This window comes from Cylas formicarius, unplaced genomic scaffold (genome assembly GCF_029955315.1).
Source record: "Cylas formicarius isolate icCylForm1 unplaced genomic scaffold, icCylForm1.1 PGA_scaffold_3__17_contigs__length_32017465, whole genome shotgun sequence".
In the NCBI taxonomy this organism is placed as follows: Eukaryota; Metazoa; Arthropoda; class Insecta; order Coleoptera; family Brentidae; genus Cylas; species Cylas formicarius.
The window spans coordinates 18971947-18992083 of NW_026844326.1; the positions used below are offsets into that span (position 1 = coordinate 18971947).

General features: G+C 34.1%; 1 protein-coding gene and 1 long non-coding RNA gene across 5 annotated transcripts in view; one reads left to right on the plus strand and one right to left on the minus strand.

The window, feature by feature from the left end:
* LOC132699381 (protein split ends) overlaps positions 1 to 20137 on the plus strand; it is a 136430-nt gene that overhangs the window by 78235 nt on the left and 38058 nt on the right. The gene's annotated exons all lie outside the window — the stretch shown is intronic.
* On the minus strand, positions 4318 to 6331 carry LOC132699384 (uncharacterized). The gene is made up of 3 exons (XR_009618503.1): positions 6052 to 6331; positions 5514 to 5646; positions 4318 to 5456 (listed from the first exon to the last, which is right to left on the minus strand). It is a non-coding gene; the product is annotated as an uncharacterized LOC132699384 (long non-coding RNA).

Consider the following 20137-nt stretch of genomic DNA (forward strand, 5'->3'; position numbering starts at 1 on the left):
AAGTAGTGATTTGTTTACGCGCTCTCATCGATCAATTACATAGCACATATGTATGCAAATTTTATGTATAACAGCGGTTGGGTTCGTGATGCAACAATATTAAATTAGCATTTCTTGCAATTTACCTAATTTCGAGTAATTGATCCGACGCGGACGGGCACGAGGAAAATTGCGTACTGTTTCACCAGACCCTTTCATTTGGTAGATTCCCGACAATTATCAGTTTTTCGTGAAAAGTAGCGTTTCGATTATCGCAAGAATTCTTAATTTGATTCACAACGCCCCTTTTAAATCGGACCCCGCAGCCCTGCAGCGAAAGTACAATGAGTTTCATCCATTTCGTCGTAAATTTGGAAATGTGACAAATTGTTGCCGATTGGCGGGAATAGCCAATATTGGCTACGGTTTGGAGGAGCATTGACACGATTTGAACGCCTTCAATCTATGGCGGGTTATCTATCTGTAAGTTTAATATTTATCCGTGTGAGTCGCCTTCCTACGTGCATTCTTAAACAGAACATGATTTCATGTACGTCCGCTTAGAATAAGCTGGGAAGTTCTCCATAGATGGCGATTTTCGTTTGTCTTGTTTTTCGATTCTTATTTATTTCAGATAACAGTGGAGGCTATGATTAAAGTGCCTACGATGTATATTCATTGTTTTTCACAACGTTCTTATTGCCATTGTATCACTCGAATCTATGAAAACAACTGAACAGATTTTAGATAAAAGTGTCCTTCATGTGTCAAACTATCACTTGTAGATCGTATTATTAAAATTTTCGGCTTTTATCTGCGGCCCTGCAAAAGAAGTCGGTTTATCGGGTAGAAGTACCACTTTGTTACATGGTCTGCGGAAAATGTTCATTCGAAGATCCTTTTATATGGTATTATTGCGATAAATTATTTTTATTATCAACGTTGTTAACATTTGGAATTTGAATTTCTACAACCTAAACAATCCTTAGATAACAAATGTTCATTTGTGCCATAACTACGCAAATTGACAATCGAAATTGTGATGTTAAGAATGTTATTTTGTTCTGTTTTCAAAAAATACGTCCCACTCTTTAATTTGACTATTTCTCGGTTTACGCAATGTTATAATTTAATTAACATTTTTGCTTGTAAACGTGGCGTTTTCTAAAAGAAAATGTTATTTTTTGCATTTGGTTTAGCATGAAGAGAATCAAGCAACTACTCGCAATAACGAGGCGTTAAATTCGAACTCAAAATCGCAGCCGAGATAAAACGAAGATAAATAGCAAACACAATCTGATAAATTAGATAACTGTACAGTTCGGTTAGTTCGTTGCAGCGGTAATTCCAATTAACGCTTTTTACGTGCCACATTCTACGTTGTCGTAGTCGAATAACGGAATTATTTTTAAGCTATCGCCTCAACTTTATTTTATCTTTAAATTCTTTTACTTCTTATTTGGCTTTTACGTATATAGACATTTTGGAATACTCGCAATGCTGTCAAAAATTGACCTGTTCGTTTTATATTTTGTATTGAGTTGTTCGGAAAGTCATTTCGTTTTTTTTGGGGAACATGAAAGACAGTTTTCGTATAATGAATAAATATTTTATTAAATTATATATTGGCAATTCTGGTCCAACACCTTTTGCCATCTTTCTGGTAGTAACATAATTCCCCTCTCGTAAAAGTTTTAGTCCTTGCTGGCAAAAAACTGGTTCAACAAATAGTAGTCGGAAGGCGCCAGATCTGGAGAATATGGTGGATGTTGCAGTACGTCCCATTCAAGCTGTAAAAGTTTTTGGCGAGTGACCAAACTTGTGTGAGGTCTCGCATTATCCTGGTGGAACACTACACCCTTCCTGTTGATTAATTCGGGCCTCTTCTCTTTAAGTGAATCATTCAATTTGTCCAGTTGATGACAATAGACTTCTGAATTAATCGTTGTATTGTCCGGCAAAAGCTCAAAAAAAAAACGATTCCTTTGACATCCCACCAAACGGAGAGCATCACCTTTTTTTGGTGAATGTTGGCTTTTGACACGCTTTGAGCCGGTTCATCTTTTCCGCTCCATGACCTCTTGCGTTTAACATTGTTGTATACAACCCATTTTTCGTCCCCAGTAATAATCCGCTTCAAAAATGGAACATTTTCTTGACGTTTGAGGAGCGAATCACACACGTCAACGCGACGACACAAATTTCGTTCCGTAAGGACATGGGGCACCCACACATCGAGCTTCGAGGTTAAGCCCATGCCTTTCAAATGACCATAAACAGTCGAATTCGACAAATTTAATCTCTCACCGATCTCTCGTGTGGTTATTCGCCGATTTGCATCAACTAATGCCTTTATCGCATCTTTGTCAGCTTCGACCGGCCTTCCAGACCGTGGTGCATCTTCGACATCAAAATTGCCGGATCGAAAATTTGCAAACCAGTTCTGGCACTGGCGTACTGTTAACACGCCTTCTCCATACACATCCGTCAATTTTTTTCTCGCTTGGACAGCATTTTTACCTTTTCTGAAGTAAAAAAGTAAAATATGACGAAAATGCTGCTTATTGCTCTCCATATTTAAAAGGGCACCAACCAAAAACTACTGCGTAGAATTAATAGAACTTTTTCACACACAAGCCTTGCAATATCAGCTCTCAAGACATATAATGGTTATGCGGCTTAAGTGTGAAGTTGGTTTCGAAAAAACGTAATTAAGTCTTCTGACGGGAAAAAACGAAATGACTTTCCGAACAACCTTATATAATAACCTTGGTCACTCCTTAATAGTAGAACAAGCCCAAAACTTTACAGGTCCAGGAGGTGTTCTGGGTTAGATTTTAAAGTTCGTAGTGCATTTAGTGAAATCTGTAAGCCTTTTCATCTACATTTGGACACCTTTACGGGGTATCTCTCCCTCTACGCGACACTATGTTACTTTTTGGTGAATTTAAAGATGCCGTCAACAAAATTATCATGGCCCTTTTGGTTTTTGAGATACAGGGTGAAGTCCAAAACTATCGATTTTGGAACCACCCCCACATCTCTGTTGTCTTATGAGTTATTGCAGGGCTAAAAAAAACGTTTTATATAGGTTTTTTTTCTGTAGAATCCAGTGGCCTCTAACCATTCTTTAGTTATGAAGCAAACATATATTTTTGGAAATGGAACACCCTGTATATTATTTTTTCTTTTCTAAAATATATATTAGTATAAAGTTGTTTTGAAATTTAAGCTCAAAATTCTTTTTTTTTTAATTTTTACTTTATTTGTAGCATTAGGCCATATTAAATCAACTAAATAAATTAAAATAAAATGCATTTAAGCCGTTACGCAGTTTTTACTATACAAAAATCTTACTTATTTTCGAAAAAACAGGATGAAAATATATTTTTTTCTACTCCCATCTGTAAAATACCCAATTACCCACCGATCTAGCGTGCGGGAAGCGTCACTTTACCACGTCAGTTTCGTTTCCCATGAATCCGAGCCACTTCGGACATTTCCGGGATTTTACCGCACGGATTTGGGAGCAATAGGATGTTTTCGGAGATATTTCCCACACTTTGAATTTTGACGTTTGTCAATTCTGACGGTCATGTCAGTGAATGTATTCGTGTTGTGCGAAAATCGACCCAAAACTAACGGTCGTTGAAAAAGTATAGTATGCAACACGTTCGGTAAACTTTCTAACTCACTCGTTTATTAAAAACGCGTGAGTCAAATGCCGTTTACCGCACTTGTTGCATAACATACTATTTTAAAAACGATAATGTCTTATTAATATGATAAATATTATGTTATATATCATATATTAAAAACAAAGGAGCCAATGTATGAAAAACTTACGACACTTTGTTTTTAATTATATTTTTATTAACTCTCCATTTGTTCTTTCTGTGTTTATTTCATTTGAATTAATTTTCTATAATAATAGCATTGTATAAAAATTCTGAAAATATAATGCTGGTATATCTTATACAATGCATTGAAAATACCCAAGAAGCTACATAATTTTATTACCACAGGTAAGGTTTTTAATGGATATATTTAGTATAATTTCTATATTATGGAAATGTTTTGTTTATATTAGGGTAATGGAGCCTAATTTCGACCAGCTCTCAATTTTTCTTTTTTCTTTTTAATCAGCACAATTTTAAGCAAATGTAAATATACCAGAATATTATACCAATTATATGTATTACCAAAAAGAAAACGCAATATTAAATAAAAAATAAATTATAAATCATATATTTTCTGCAAAAATAAAATTTGTTTAAAAGTTCACTTTAAGAAACCGGTTTCGTATATTGAACCGGGTGTGTCCTAAATTGGACTGAATATAAAAAACTTAAAAAAATACAAGAGATATGGAATATAATCACATTAAATATTTTTAACGTTATTTAAAAACACTTTTAACTTTAAACGCAGTTAGTACAAACATGTTTTTTCACTTTCTGAGAGACGTTTTGCACATTTGGCATGATGCCACACTTTACATTTTAGAAAGCGAATCATGTCTCTTTGTCCTGTCAATCCTAAGTTTCGCTTGAATGTCGTTTTGGTTTTTGATAGGCCCGCTCTTTATTCTTCTAAATCGTTTTTGTAGGGAGAACTGGTTAATGCTACTTGCTTTCTTGCCACTCTTTTAGAAATTATTTCTTTGCTTAGTGGCAAAGGAAAAATTTCCAAGTTGGAAACATCTAAAGAAGAATTAGAGACTTCCGTTGTTCTTGTCCGTTTCTTCAGAAGAGCGAGTGGATTATCGTTTTCACTAGATGAATCAGCTTTAACCGATGAGTTAACGTTAAACGTTTGCCCCCGAAAAGCGTCAACAGACTTTCTTACAGTTGCTGCTAATCCATAGGCTTCTCCTATTAAGGCGCTCACCTGAAACATGCTTACAGTGCAGCTCACGTTACTTCTAAGCCACTGTTCGATACACTGACTGTAGTTCTTCGGAAAAGATCTGAAAAATCCCACACCGAGAGGTTGTAAACGATGAGTTGTGTGGCTAGGTAGTTGGAGTTGTTTTATTCCATTAGCACGTGCAATTTTTAGTGCCTCGAGGTTTTTGCTGTGGGTGCTGTGTCCAGCAAGAAGCAATAAAACTGGATGCTCGCGACTAGGTTTGACACAGCGTATAAAATGGTGAAGCCAAGAAACAAACAAATCTGAAGTAATGTACCCAGTGTCCCTTAAGTGATAAAGCTGCCTGGAGGAGCGCCAGTTGCAAGCACCTTATCATACCGTCTGTTGAGGGCAGACACTCTCTGACATTTCCTTTGTACCGTCGAGCACCCAGTTTCATCAACATTGAATATCTTCATGCGTCGCCATGAGGGAATAATATCATTTCTTTCCAGCCGTCCTTTTTTCTTGATTAAAATTATTAAGGATGCTATGTCTAGACGCTATTTCAAACGCTAGTTTTCGAACGTCTGTTACTGTTAAAGCAAACAGGCATTCTTCCATAGCTAAAATATAATCTACTAGCTCTTGCTCCACATTTTCACCCAAAATGATGCATTTACCCATTTTTTTAATTATGCCATTTGCTGTTACCGCTCCTATACGTCGCCAAGGCATTTTCTAAATCATCATGGGATGTTTTGACGTTTGTCAATTCTGACGCTCATCATTTGTGTTGTTTTGCAAAAATATACCCTAAAACTAACGGTCATAGAAAAAGGATAGTCTGCAACATGTTTGGTAATCTTTTTAAGCCACCAGTTTATTTGGCACGAGGAGAACGAGTAATAATGAACTATATTAAGGAGAAAATTATTATAAATAGTAGTTGATAAGGTATAAAACACATTTAAATAAAATAAAAAATATTGAGTTTCTTGTATGGTAATAATTGTTTACTTGGATATTGTTTTTAATAGATTAATCAGAGCCTACTGTTTAATTAAAATTTGAGCTTAATTTTCAAACAACTTTATACTAATATATATTTCTGAAAAGCTTAAATGATTTCCAATTGATGGAAAAAATACTATACGTTTAAAAAAATATATGTTTGCTTTATAACTAATATATGGTTAGAGCAAATAAAAAACAACCTACGCCACTGGAGTCTACAGAAAAATTCCTATAACAGCGGTTTTAAACTCTTAAAAGACAACGGAGATACGAGGGTGGTTCCAAAATCGATAATTTTGGATTTTTTGGATAAATTGAATTTTGTTGGCGGCATCTTTAATTTCACATAGTAGTAGCACAGTGTCGCGCAATTTTCTATCTAAAAAAAAAAAAAAAAAGGAGAAACTCCACAAATTGCCCAAAATGGAAAATAATTTACTTTCCTTGTCATTAAACTAACAACTAACACTAACACTAACAACTAACAACATTAAACTAACATCTAATTATGGTTTAAATCAGGAAATCTAGTTAAATCGTTTTAATATTAACTGCCTGAAACTAGTGAAAAAAAATTAATTATACAAGAATTGCGAAATCAACAGATTAAGTAAAATAAATGCTGTGATATTTTAATACATAAACGATATTATAATTCTCTTGACATTCTTGAACATTTTTATTTTTATTTTTAAAAGTTTCGGATTTCCAAATTTGAATTTGTAGAGGCACTTTTCTGACATCGATTTCTACCATTTAATAACCTAATCCGAAGAACTACTTAAGCGTTTTATATACATTTCAACCTTGACGAATAAAAGGAAAAAACAAATATTTGTATAAATAAAAATTGGTTGTGATTAGTAGTCACAGTAGCTGTTTTACTATTGTCAAAAATCCCGTCGATTGTAGTGCAATTTCGCTAAAATATTTTGTATTGACTGTTTAATTTGCTTTTTTTTATTTTTACCATTTTATTTTTCATATCTGCATGAAAAGTTCTAAGCCATGCCGCTTCTCTCCAAAAACTTACCGTTTTATCAGCATGTAAGTGACTTTCAATTCATTTTTCATAACTAATTTTATTATTAATAATCGATCGGTATTCGTTTTTTCATTAGCTGACACACGCATATCATCATATATTGTTGCAATTCCTACAGGCGATGTTTCAATCATCATACATTAAGCTGGAACAATAAGGGAAACTTTTTTATTATTAATTTTTAGAAAAAAATTATTCTTCATAAAAAGTTCTGCATGTTCGTAAATTTAGAATGCAGTCATCATATATATATATATATATATATATATATATATATATATATATATATATATATATATATATATATATATATATATATATATATATATATATATATATATATATATATATATATATATATATATATATATATATATATATATATATATATATATATATATATATATATATATATATATATATATATATTCTCACGTATTGATTCACGGATGGAAAAATGTGATGACACTATATTCCGGGATATCATCCGTTCGCTCGTTGAACTCCGACTGGAATCCTGCATCCGACTGGAATCCTGCAAATCTTGCATCCGACTGGAATCCTGCAGACGTTTCGCCAAAATCTCACTTGGCATCTTCAATGCTCGCGCTCCGAAAACACTTCGAAGTGTTATATATATATATATATATATATATATATATATATATATATATATATATATATATATATATATATATATATATATATATATATATATATATATATATATATATATATATATATATATATATATATATATATATGTTTTCCAGTAGTATACGAGGTTTGTCAAAAAATGTAAAGCTTTACCTAAAAGTAAAGTACCTTAAGATTTGACAATATTGAAAAATGTTAAAAGTTAACCAAAACTGTAATCTACATTCGAATATGCGAAAATTATTAATTTCTGAAATGTATTTCAAAGTACAATAAAAATGTAAATTCGACCGTAGTTATTTGCAATCTAGGATGCACTGAAAAGTAATTAATCTCGCATTTTACCCATATAGTTACTAGAGATATAGAGGCTTTGCCTCATGCTGATATTAAAGGGTCTTATCAAGTAACTATGAATGAAATTTTGAGAAAGAACATTCAATATGCGCATGCGCGAGATTTACAATCTCCTTTTATCCATAAATGTGGTAGTGTTATTAAGTAGTGAAGAGAAAATGGAACTGATTGGTAACTTTATCTGCGCTGTTTTAAAATAATATTGCAGATTAGAAACGGAAGAGCTTAATCTACATATTGATACAAAATCTTGTATAACCTTCAAACTTACTTCACAAAAAGTTAAAATTTAGTTACCTTGACAGAATTATATTCCTCAGTCTTTTTCAATGTGCCCAAGAGTAGAGGCGAGATATCTGCATTTATATATTCCAGCTTCTGTTCCTAGATGTGTTTTGGACCCGTCTGTTTTCCAAACTAGCCCTTGAGGCACAAGAATATTTTTTTCCCGAATAGCGTCAGGCGTGTTTTGTAGGAATGCTCGCTCTGCATGATGTATGAGAGTGCCTTTTTGTTTTACATAGCAACTGGAATTGTGTATTTAACTATGTTATTTTTAACATACGGAAAACGTGATGTTTTAAAATGTTGTTGAGGTCCATATCAGTTTAGGAGTCGTCCTTTACGGCAGCAGCAGCGTTCGATTAATGCATCAGCACCAAAACAACGAAAAACTTGTTCCCCGAGGGCGTGTTTGAGCAACACGCCATACCCAAAGGCCGCGGAATGATAAATACCACCGCAGGTGTGCCAGAGACGTGCCGAGAACTTCGGAAACGCGGCGCTCTGCGTTTTTCTCCCGCGCGTTGCTTATTTTCGTTTTTTTTTTATCTCTCTCTTTCGTTCTCGCCTCTCGCAAATGTGAAAATCATGTCTGCAGTGCACGTCCGAGATGCGACTATGGACGTGAAAGCGTTTCGAAATGTCGATTTCCCCACCTCCACCCCGCCGCCCCCCTCTCCGTGCGTCACGCGCTCTTGCAAAAATCGCGAGAGTTATGGATGCGGCCGCGTGACAGAAGGTGACCGTGGAACCGAAATTTGATGCTCGTGGTCCCGCCGTGGCGACGTTTTCGAGTAAAAACTGTTAAATCGTTTGGATCCGCATTTTACGCGAGAATGCTCGTTTTTGACGTATTGGTGCTGCAGCAAGTATAGGGAGCCTTATAATAATAAGAATTATACAGTTATTACCTGAGCAGAAGAAACATTACAAAAGGCATAATAAAAATTATCTGCACGGCAATGCGAAGTTCAGCTTCCCGGGTAATTTTGCTTGAAGTTAAAGAAGTTAAAAGTGGTTGAAGCCTAGACCTAGAATATAACAGGACAAGAAAGCAAACTATATATAATTATACAGGGTGTTTTCTAATCGAATGTCATAAATTAAGAGGGCAATTTTTGGGGCCATATTTAAAAAGAAAACTTCATATGAACATATATCCTAAACTTTTCAAAAATATATATATTTTTTAATATTTCTAATACCGCTTTAGATATTTTAAGGAAATGAACCTTGGCATACACACATACACATAATTTTTTTAAAATACACCACTATACGGTTTTTCCTTCAAAAAATTAAATAAAAACCTCCTCTTAGTTTTTATTTTTAAGTGAAAACCGTGCTACGGACTAAACAGAATTCAAGGAAATAAATCTGCTAATAAATGAATGCAAATGTCATTATTTTTTTAAAGGAAATATTATTTTGGTTAGTTGCTGTCACACCAACAATATTGTTTTAATCATCCAGAAAAGAGGTTTTTATTTTTTTAAACGAAAACCATACATCGGATTGAAAAAAATCCAGAAATTAAATGTCTGCCAAAATAGACGTGAAATTCCATACGCTCGCCATTTTAAAAAACTTTTGGTACACTAAATAATGCCTCTTGATACGCAGTACACGTGTGCCAAATTTCATTAAAATATCTAAAGTGGTATTACAGATATTAAAAAAAATATTTTTGAAAAGACGTTTACGACATATATTCATATGAAGTTTTCTTTTTGAAATGGACCCAAAAATCGCCGCCTTATTTATTGATGTTCAATTAGAAAACACCCTGTATATTAAGCTATTTTAGAAAAATCGTGATAACAAACATATGACGAGGACCGTGCTTACCCGAAGACGTTGCAATGCGATCCTAAATTTTGCTTTGAAGGTGACGGCTAGAGGATATCCTTCAGAAGAGCTATAACGAAATCCTAAATTTTGCAATCTTGTAAAAAAAACTTCGAATCCCATAATATGTCAATCTCAAGTATCAATTTTGTATCATTTTTTTCTCAGTTGCGTCCAAACATCGATCGTATCCCAGTGGGGGTGCACTGCGAGAGGATTTAAGAGCCACAGAGCATAGTTTTAGGACGAACAGCAGTGACTGTGATAAAAATGAGTACTCTATCACGATTTTATTGGTAATATGGTCTTTAAAACGCAGTATGGAGTCTAAATTGGAACCAAGACTCTTGCACTTATCGATTATTGGAACAACCAAGTTATTAGATAATAATAATTGGAAAAGAGGCTTTAGCATGTACTATTTGGGTATTAGTTCCAAGCATAAAACTTTCGGTTTGCCAGTATTGGATTTTAAGAGGTGTCCACTCAAAATATCAAATCTTCCCCGTAAAACTGCATAATTCGATTCGTACTCTTCAATGATCCGTTGCTTTGTAGCAGAGGGCCTAGTATACCGCCATATATGTACTGCATATCGCTTTGCTAAAATCCTACAGAGTTACCCATAAAACAATAGATTAGATAGATGTTTTCATTATGGAATTTTAAAATTTTTGGATTAAAATTTGCATTAAAGACCTTTAATTTTACTTCGTGATAAGTAATGTATCGATTTGACGTATAAAGATACTTAACACTTTAACTTTTTTTGCATGTTTAAAAGGTTTAATGAGAACAAATTTTGAACTGAAAGAAATATAGGTAGCAATATTAAATAATCGCCAACCTGTTGAAATTTGGTATTTGAATTGAACACACTTTTTTAGAACATTCTTAAAACCTATGAAAACATGAAAATGATCAGTGTATGCAGAAGAAGCATGGTTGTCAAGGTGTCGTTGGTTAAACAGCTTCCCGAACCGGTTTTCATATCGAAAAAAATACTCAATAATTGGTTATACCTTTTTGCGATACCTCGACCACATTACATCTAGTAACTACGTAGCATATTGAAAAGTGAAGCCAGAACCAAATAATTGTTCAGTCGAAAAAAACAATTTTTTTCAATAGTACGGTCGATTTTTGATTTTTTCGTCAAACCTATTGTTGATATTTTAGTTAATCATAATGTTCCAAACGAATAGATCGAATTTTAAAAACTAAGCAGAATTGAATAGGGTATTACAAGCCCTTTCTAATGAGGTGCGGCCACCCTTTCCCCAAATTACGCTAGATATATCCTCATTTAAGATGTTGAAGGTGTTGCTATACTTTTTGTGTCAAAAGTTGCTCTCCTAACAGCTAATTCGTTAAGAAAAGAAAATAAAAGCATATGTACCTTCGACGCAAATTATAAATTACAATTACGATTCCTTACAATCATTAAAACTAAAATGATATAATCTTTATAGCAAAATTAATTTTAAAACATAAAAGCGCTATTTGAATCTACATGGAGTCTAACAACGTGTACATAATATCAACAAACAGTTGTTGCAGCCCAATATTATTAAATGATAGGATACGTGCTCCTTTCCTTACGCTTCCCCCTTTTTATTTCCTTTAAAAGATAAAAATAATTAAGTAATTAATGATTGTGATTATCTACTTTTGCCGTTTGAAAATTAAGTTACAATTTTTAATATATATTAATTCATTTTAAAAATTGAGACTAAACTCTATCTTGACCTTCTGCATAGCTGTGCATCCAAGGCCTATTATTGACCATTTTTCAATTAATTACTTATGTAATTGTAATGGTTGTTTCGTGAAGATATTTGCTTTATAACAGCGGTTGTATTTTATATTGTAGTAATAAGCGTGGCTGTGACCATATTACTACAAATGGCAACAACTTTGAGTATTATTCCACAATCAGATAGCGCGTTTTTCACCGTTACATAGTACGTACGACCAGTTTTTTTCTTTGTCGTTCCAATACTTAGTGAGAAATTCCGCGAGGTCTTGCGGTTTTCGTCGATTATGTGCGAAAAATGTGCATTAGCGCTGTCATTGCTGCTCGACCGGTTTAAGCATTTAATTGCCGTTTTCGTTAAACCGATAGCGATGTAGGTTAAACTGTCCGATTTGAATAAATAACTGCCGCGAAGTTGAATTATTTAAAATTCCCGCGGACTTAACCTAAGATGGAAATTCACCCGGACTGTTTTCATTGTTTATGTGACTGACGTGACAATTAGATGACTGTTAACGTTTAGCATTAAAACACAATCTGTGGAAGTTTCAATGACACCTTAAGCGAGAATTCATTTGGCGTTAATTTGCGCGTAGGTAATCGTAGGACTAATAGGTTAATACGGAGAAAGCGTTCGCAAGCAACAAAGAACGTTATACGATTAAGCAAGGAAGTAAAAGTTGGTAGGTAGCGGAATTTCAGGTAGCGTTCGTAATGTTGCATTCGACGCGGTTTGCAAATTAAGGAACGATAATTGCTAGTCATGAAGTCAATTTTTTTTATAAATCTTCCTTTTTTGTATGCTTGTATGAAGACATTTTGAACTTACCCATTAAAAACAATACATCGACCTGTCTAAATTTCATATTTCAATTATAATCATGGTTTTAGTGTATAGAGTAGTGCTTCAATTTTGCACACTAACTGTTTATCCTACAATTTAAAAAAATGTTTGTACTGTACTCTCATGATTATTGGTGCTTAGTTGTATCACTGATGCCGGCAGGTTGTGAAGTCTTTCCTTAGAAGGCTGCAGGATTAGGGAATAAACAACGTCAAAAATTATGATATTGCCTCGATTTTCATTTCCAAATTCCCATTACATGCCCAGGTTAGAATTATGAAGTCAGATAACTTTCGTGGATGAATATTTCAGATGATTGTAACTTATTTAGGAGCTCTCTTATGTACTTCTTTCTGTTTATTATATTTTTTATGTAGCTGTGTGGTACAGAATTTTGGCGAAGGTCAGCATAGCTGTTTGCTTAACCAAACATTCATAAGTTACAAAACAAAATTTGACGAACATAAGGTAATGTATCAAAGTTTTTGTATATGAAAAATACACGAGAATTTTTGTTGTATTCTAAGAAGAATATTTCGAATAGAGTACTAAAAAAAAAGCATATAAATTAAATTAGGGTAAGTTGGTTGTGAAGAAATACGGGAAAACTCAGTAGTAGTAAGTTTGTTCTCATTGCCAATCTCAAATAGATATAGAGTGAACTCCGGTTATAAAGTATCCTCTAGTTAACAGAAAATGAGTACTCTATAAGCGGAAGTACGCTATAAAAAAACACACAAAAAATATGTAGGTACGTACATATATTTATTTTATATAAAAATAAAAAAACTAAGAAACATTAATAAGGGTACTAAAAAACTAAACTACCTAAACTAAAAACTTATCTATCTATATAAACTTTACAATATACAAGTAAAAATACATACTTTATTTTTTTAGAGTAAAAAAAGTCGTTATTTTTCATATTCTCGATATGCTTCTCAACCTTCCAGGACTCTTGCATAATATCGTGCGTTACATTATCAGTAGATTGTAAAAAATTTGTAACAATTTTAGCGGGGCAAAGCGCTGCATTCTAAATTGGTACTTCGACCTGTTGAACATCATCGTCTCTTTCGTTACCAGAGCTTTGAGGATTATTTGGCTGTAAAACTGCAGTAATAAAATCGTTATCCGTTAATAACTCCGTTGTTATTAAATTATCGTCAAGAGTTGGGGAAAGCTATCCAGCTCAGGAAGATACATTTCGATGTTGGTTAGATCTTGGCCATTATTGCGCAACCAATTACTTAGGGTAACCTCCCAGTCATCGTCGTCATTATTTTTATACTTCTCGAACCACTGAACCAGAGGTAAGTCATCGTCTGAATCAAACTCATCTTCCGATTTTATCAGACCTGCATGTCGAAAGCAGATTGAAATAATGGTTGAAGTAACAACATTCCAACAAGTTAATCGAGTCTAGGATAGTGATGTTGAGAAGTTCCTTATTTTCAAAGGACTGGATCAAACGATACAAAAAATATCTGCGGTAATATGTCTTAAGGCATTTTATTATGCCCTGATCCATTGATTGGACGACTGATGTGCTATTTGGAGTCAAAAACTCTAACCTGATATTTGAAAGGATTAGATTTTTTAGATGAGTTGCACAATTGTCAACCAGAAGCAATATTTTTCTATTCTGGCGTTTTAGTTTTTCATCCCAAATAATAAGGTAGACAGGTAGATGTTTCACATTTTTCATGCATCTCGGTGGTCGATATTTACCAATAACAAGAGGTTTGCATTTTTCGCTTCCTGTCATATTTGCACAAACCCAAACGGTGTATCTCATCTTCCACAGCTTCCCACCCAAATACTTTTCTCCTCTAAATTTAAGGATACGATCTACAGTCATCTTGTAAATTAGCCCAGTCTCGTCGCCATTGAAAATATCCTCCAATTTTGTGCAATACTGGGCCACTTATTCTCTAACCAGTTCAGCACAGCTTGTTTGTTAACATCTGCTTTACCAGAAATTTTTCGAGCCAACCTGTAGAACAACTAAAATCCTCACCCTGTAATCCCCTGGCTAATTCTTCGGCTTTCGATTTCAGAACTGGACCACTTATTGCAATATTTCCGGAACTTCGAACTTGAAACCATCGTAAAAGAGCTTTGTCTACATCTGCTACAGTTGCTTTCTTTTTCGCGATTACTCCAAGTTGAAGATATTGTTGTTTTTGCCAATTTATTTTGTCTAGCAATTTTCGCCTTACCGATGCCACCCTCAGTACTTAATCTCTATCTTTTCTTTTACAGTTAAAGACTTGCGCCGATCCGCCATTTTAACCTTTTTTTTTCGGGGAACCACCTTTCAATAATCCGGTTTTAACGTACACTCGTACTTTATAACCAAAACAATAGTGAAAACATTGTATTTTATAATCGTAGTAGAAGTTATATATAGTACGTAATATCCGAGTAAATCAAGAGTAGTACTTTATATCCTATGTATGTTATAAACGGAGTTTACTGTATGTCTGTTTTCAAATTAGTGGTTGTCGATGTCAATTTTCTAGAACGCCCTTGTTTATAATCGGTACTAAGTTAAAACCGCTCGGAAATAGGCATTGTCTGCCACTACTACATATTGAGTGTGTCTACCACTACTACATATCTAGTGTACTAAACTGGAGCGTAGTATCGGTATACTAGAGTCGGAAAATTCCAATATTTCAGATTCTAGGCGTATGCGCGGGCTCTGGATACTTAACACCTTTTCTGTATTCAGTGCAGAGTGTTTAAATCCGATCAGAAGTCTCTGTACGAACCCTATTTATCCTATTACGCATTATTCATCAGAAACAGCTGCCAGAACAAACCTAATATAAAGCGGACGGTTCTACGCTTGGATATAATAAATGTCCGAAGAACGAATTTACATAATTTTAATAACAGTGTAGGTACGGAATAAGAGTGCGTGTATCAATAATTAATATGAGAACGATCGCTCGTATAAACTAAACACGGTGTAGGTTATCTACCGGCGGGATATTTTATTCCAAATAAACAAGTGACGTAACTGTTTCTCAATAAGCAAACCGTACAACTCCGCGAGGAACACTTAAGGCCGTTTCGCAGTTACGTGAACTGTTGGGACGTTATTGAGAAATAATTAAATTTTCTTGAAGCAGGTGCGAGCCGGTATTGAAACGTGATTTTGCGTAACGTTGGTCGATGCAAATAAGGCGAAGCCGATTCAGCTCTCTCACTTAGTTTTTCCATAATTTATGGGCGTAGTATACATGTACTTGTTTCGATGTCGAAATGTGCGAGACGGGATCCTACCATTATTTATTTGATTCGTAATTAAGGATGTCGGGTATGTTGTGGCACGTAGATAAATATGGGAGTCGAATTGATCTGTCACGTGGTTCAACGGTCGACAAATCCGAAGTTTCTATGATGCCGGGCTAAAGGGCGCCACTGGATTTTTTATTCATTGAAAAATTAAACTTATTCGCAACAATAAAATAACTTTTTTGGCAACCAACCAAATCTATGAGAAAGCATTTTTTGTGCATAGATTTTCCTAGTATTGCATTAGAAATGCTTCGTACAGTGCTGTCAATGGGCAATAATTTTGTTGCAGGGACAAAATTGAGCCTAGTTACTATTTTGCTTATCTCGAGCCTTTTAGATTATCCAATTTCTTACAATTTTATCAATAGAGCGTTACACAAAAAGGCATGGTGCCCACGGTTCAGTTAGTCCTCTTATTCAGTAAAATGACGGTCGCAACAATTGGAGATCATCATAGTGAATTCTTCATATTTACAACATTCAGCAGAAGCACGAAGATGACTATATTTTTCAATGAAGCTCATTTCATCGGTTTCGTAGAGATGTCGAACCTGGCCATAAAATTTAAAACATGAACTACTTAATTTGTAACAAAAGGAAGAGGGGTAAGCGATGAATTCCTTAATAATGTCCGTTTTGCCGGCGATACACCACTAATAGCCCAGAGATGAACACTTAATATGAAGAAGAAAAATTTAATGATTATTTGCAAAGGAAATGTCCAGGGAAGGCTGCATGTTGGCAATAAGGAGTTCAGAGCGAAATAAAATCCAGAATAAGTCAAGCTACAGGTGCATTTACAAATATGCTGCAAGTATTCCACTCTAGAGATATAAACATCAGACTTGAGATCAGTTTGACCAAATGTTATGTTTTCTCAATCCATCTCTACCAAATGGTGTCATGGACAACGACGAAAAATGACTTTTGAAATGTGGGTATATAGAGACCGTGGACTTTGTAAAAACAAGGAAGCTTGCTTACCCGTGTGTTCAATTGTTGTTCAATTCCATGTAAGTACAGAAGCTGAGCGAGTAATGAGTAGCAATATTGAATGAACTTACAAAACATAATTACAAGTACTCTTAGAAATATGAACTTCATGGAAAAAAAATTAAGAGAGTGGTATCACTGCGTACATCAATAGAATTATTTCGAGCCGCCGAATCAAAAGCAAGAATCGTCATGATTATAACCAACCTTCTAAGAGGAGACGACATATATATAGCATAATAAAAAATCGTCTTAAACAAGAAGAACAACACCACTATGCACTGTTAGTATTTTGACGTCGCCTCAAGAGCTTCAAGCTCTGCGGAATCGGACACTTACAAAGGACTGATAGTCCGTCAGTATCTCTTATTAACCTTAGAACGGACGTACAGCGTGAATAACTCGACAGCAGTCGCAATGCCATCTCCGGAAATGGGAAGTTCATACAAAGTGTGCATATGGATCTACTGAGCGTACAAGTAGCTGGTTTTGCTGTTTCCCTGCTTTTTCTCAAATGAAATTCATATTCATTGCGATCGGTAAATATCTGGTAGCATTTTTTTATCCGGCTTCAGTGTGGTCAATCTGTTCGTTATTCTCCTCAAGAAAGGACTTCCTATTGCTAACAAAAAAGAAACCCAGCTTACTTAATGTAATTCCACGTTGAAGTGCAATTAGTGTCAACTTTATGTATACATAAATTATTTATCTAGTTAGTCTTGATCGGTATTTTATACAATTATTTCGCGTTTTAATGATGTACGTACGGCTGATGGTTATTTCGTTGCGCAATGATTGCCTATCCTGTCCTCCGCGTAGATTTTTTCTTGCATCAATAATAATAAAGGTCTCACAAACACCTACCGCAGAAGTTGTGAAAACTGACAGTTTTCAACTTACGTCTTATTAATCGGTCCGCGAGAAAATAAGTGTCTGTAATTAAGTGGTCGTTAATATAGGCCACACATACAGGCTTTTTATTGCTTAGTAAATACTAGCGTTTATGAGATAATAAAGATGAAATAGTGAAACGTTTGTTGAATAGAACCGCGTATTTAAACCCGGTTAGGTTCTTTACGCAACCTCCAGTTCATTAAATTGCTAATAATTTATTTTTAATATAGGCTACCGAACAAATTATAGCAGGATGTGCCGCAATTTGCGTGGGTTAATAGGCTGCACCAAAGTTCGTACAGTTTCATAATAAGAACGATTACTATTGGTATGCTTTTGAGCTGACATTCTGGAATTTTTTATTTTTTCAATCCTTCGGTACCATGTTATTTCTTACTTTCCGGGAACATTTTAATTTGGAACTTGTTCAGCTGTATGTAAGTACAGTACTGGACCTGCGGATTGACTGACGTCCATATTGTAACTAAGCCTTACGAGTAATGAGTAGGACAATTGAATGAACTTACGAAACATAATTTAGAAAGAGATTGGCTACAGAAAAAAAAAACTCTTTTCCATACAAGTAATCCTAGAAATATGCATCTTCACAGAATTCGGTAAGGCGTTTGATCGATTAATGCGCGAATAACTGGAACTAACTAAAAATCGAAATTAGATAATATTCACAGATAGATAATTCAACCAATCCTTTGAAATATAGCAATTTTGCCAATATTGCCGTTTTTTGAAAATTTTAGTCGAACCACATCGAAAAGCAACAGTATGTTCTCATCGTACAATGCGGTTGAAAAAATATAAAACAGTAAAGAAAGTGAAATAGACTAATGTGATCGTTAACTGTTTTAAAGGGGTTATTTGCAATAGAAAAGACAAATCGGACTCCACAACAAAAACCGTGATATATGAGAAGATGATGCAGCTTTTTTCTTCGTCGCCTTCACTTTATGTAGGTCGATATTTTATTTGCCTTTTATTTGGTTTTTCATCATAATTGATATTGTGCGTTCATTTCGGTCATACATCCTCTTTTCTTAAAATGTTTAAACCTTTCTTCCTCTTATTATTATTAAAAAATATACTTTGTCTGTTTGCCGTCGTCATTGCCAATGTTTCAGTTCCATGAGATACAACTTGTGATACTTATTTATATATGTTGATTTTGGTGTCTTCGCTGTCTTCTTGTGTCCTCAGGTTGTACTGTTTACATATTTTAAACAATTGGAACTTTGCTAGCTGTGAATCTGTGTATTAATAAGTTGATTGAATGTAGGTTTTCTTTTAGTCCGTCTAGGATTATATCATATCTGTTGAGTTTGTCCTTTTTTAGATTCCTTTCTTCTGTTTCTTTATTATATTTATTCGCTTCTTATTTTTTGCAGAATTTTTTGAATAATGCCGACTTCGAACGAAACTGGTACCTACGAGTTTTGGGACCTGAGAAATTTTATTATTAATTTATCTCTTATTTGTAGGGTGCGTTACCTACGCGATTTTTTTCAATTTCGTAGGCTCACGACATTTTGTCCTATCTTGTATTATATTTTTGGTAACAAAAATACTAATTATTTTTACTTAAAAAGGTTTCCTTATGAAAAGTCGCTAGGAACAACCATCTGGTCTAAAAAAAAATATTAAAACAATTATAATAAGGAAAAAAAGAAGATCCAGTCTGCTAGTACAATTTTGACGTACATGTAATATTTAATTTTTGTTTATAAGAATCGTGTCACTTCTTTAAAAACGCGATTACTTCAAACCAAAATATTTCGAAAATCTTCATTCCTAGCGACTTATTCACATAAAAATGTTTCATTTCAATTCAAATTAATTTTTTAGCAAAAATATAATACAGAGTCGTACGAAAAGGGATGAGACTCGATGGTCAAGTAGTAAGAACAAATCCAAATTTCTCTTGTCAAAAAAATTCCAGGTATGGACTGTTCATAGATATAAGAAAGTGACCAATTGCTTTTCAACGGATTATCCAATGGTGGTCATTAATATACAATGCAACAAGATTATTATTATTATTAATTAATTAATTAATTATTAATTAATAATAATAATCTTGTTGCATTGTATGTTAATGACCACCCTTGGATAATCCGTTCAAAAGCAATTGGTCACTTTCTTATATCCATGAACAGACCATACCATTCAGATATCGGCATTATTAAGGCAATTATGCAGATTTGCTTTACCTTAAATGTGTTTTGATGTGCTTTTTATTAATCTGCATTGTAATTGAGCCAAAATGTACATATTGCTCTTGCAACGTGAAATG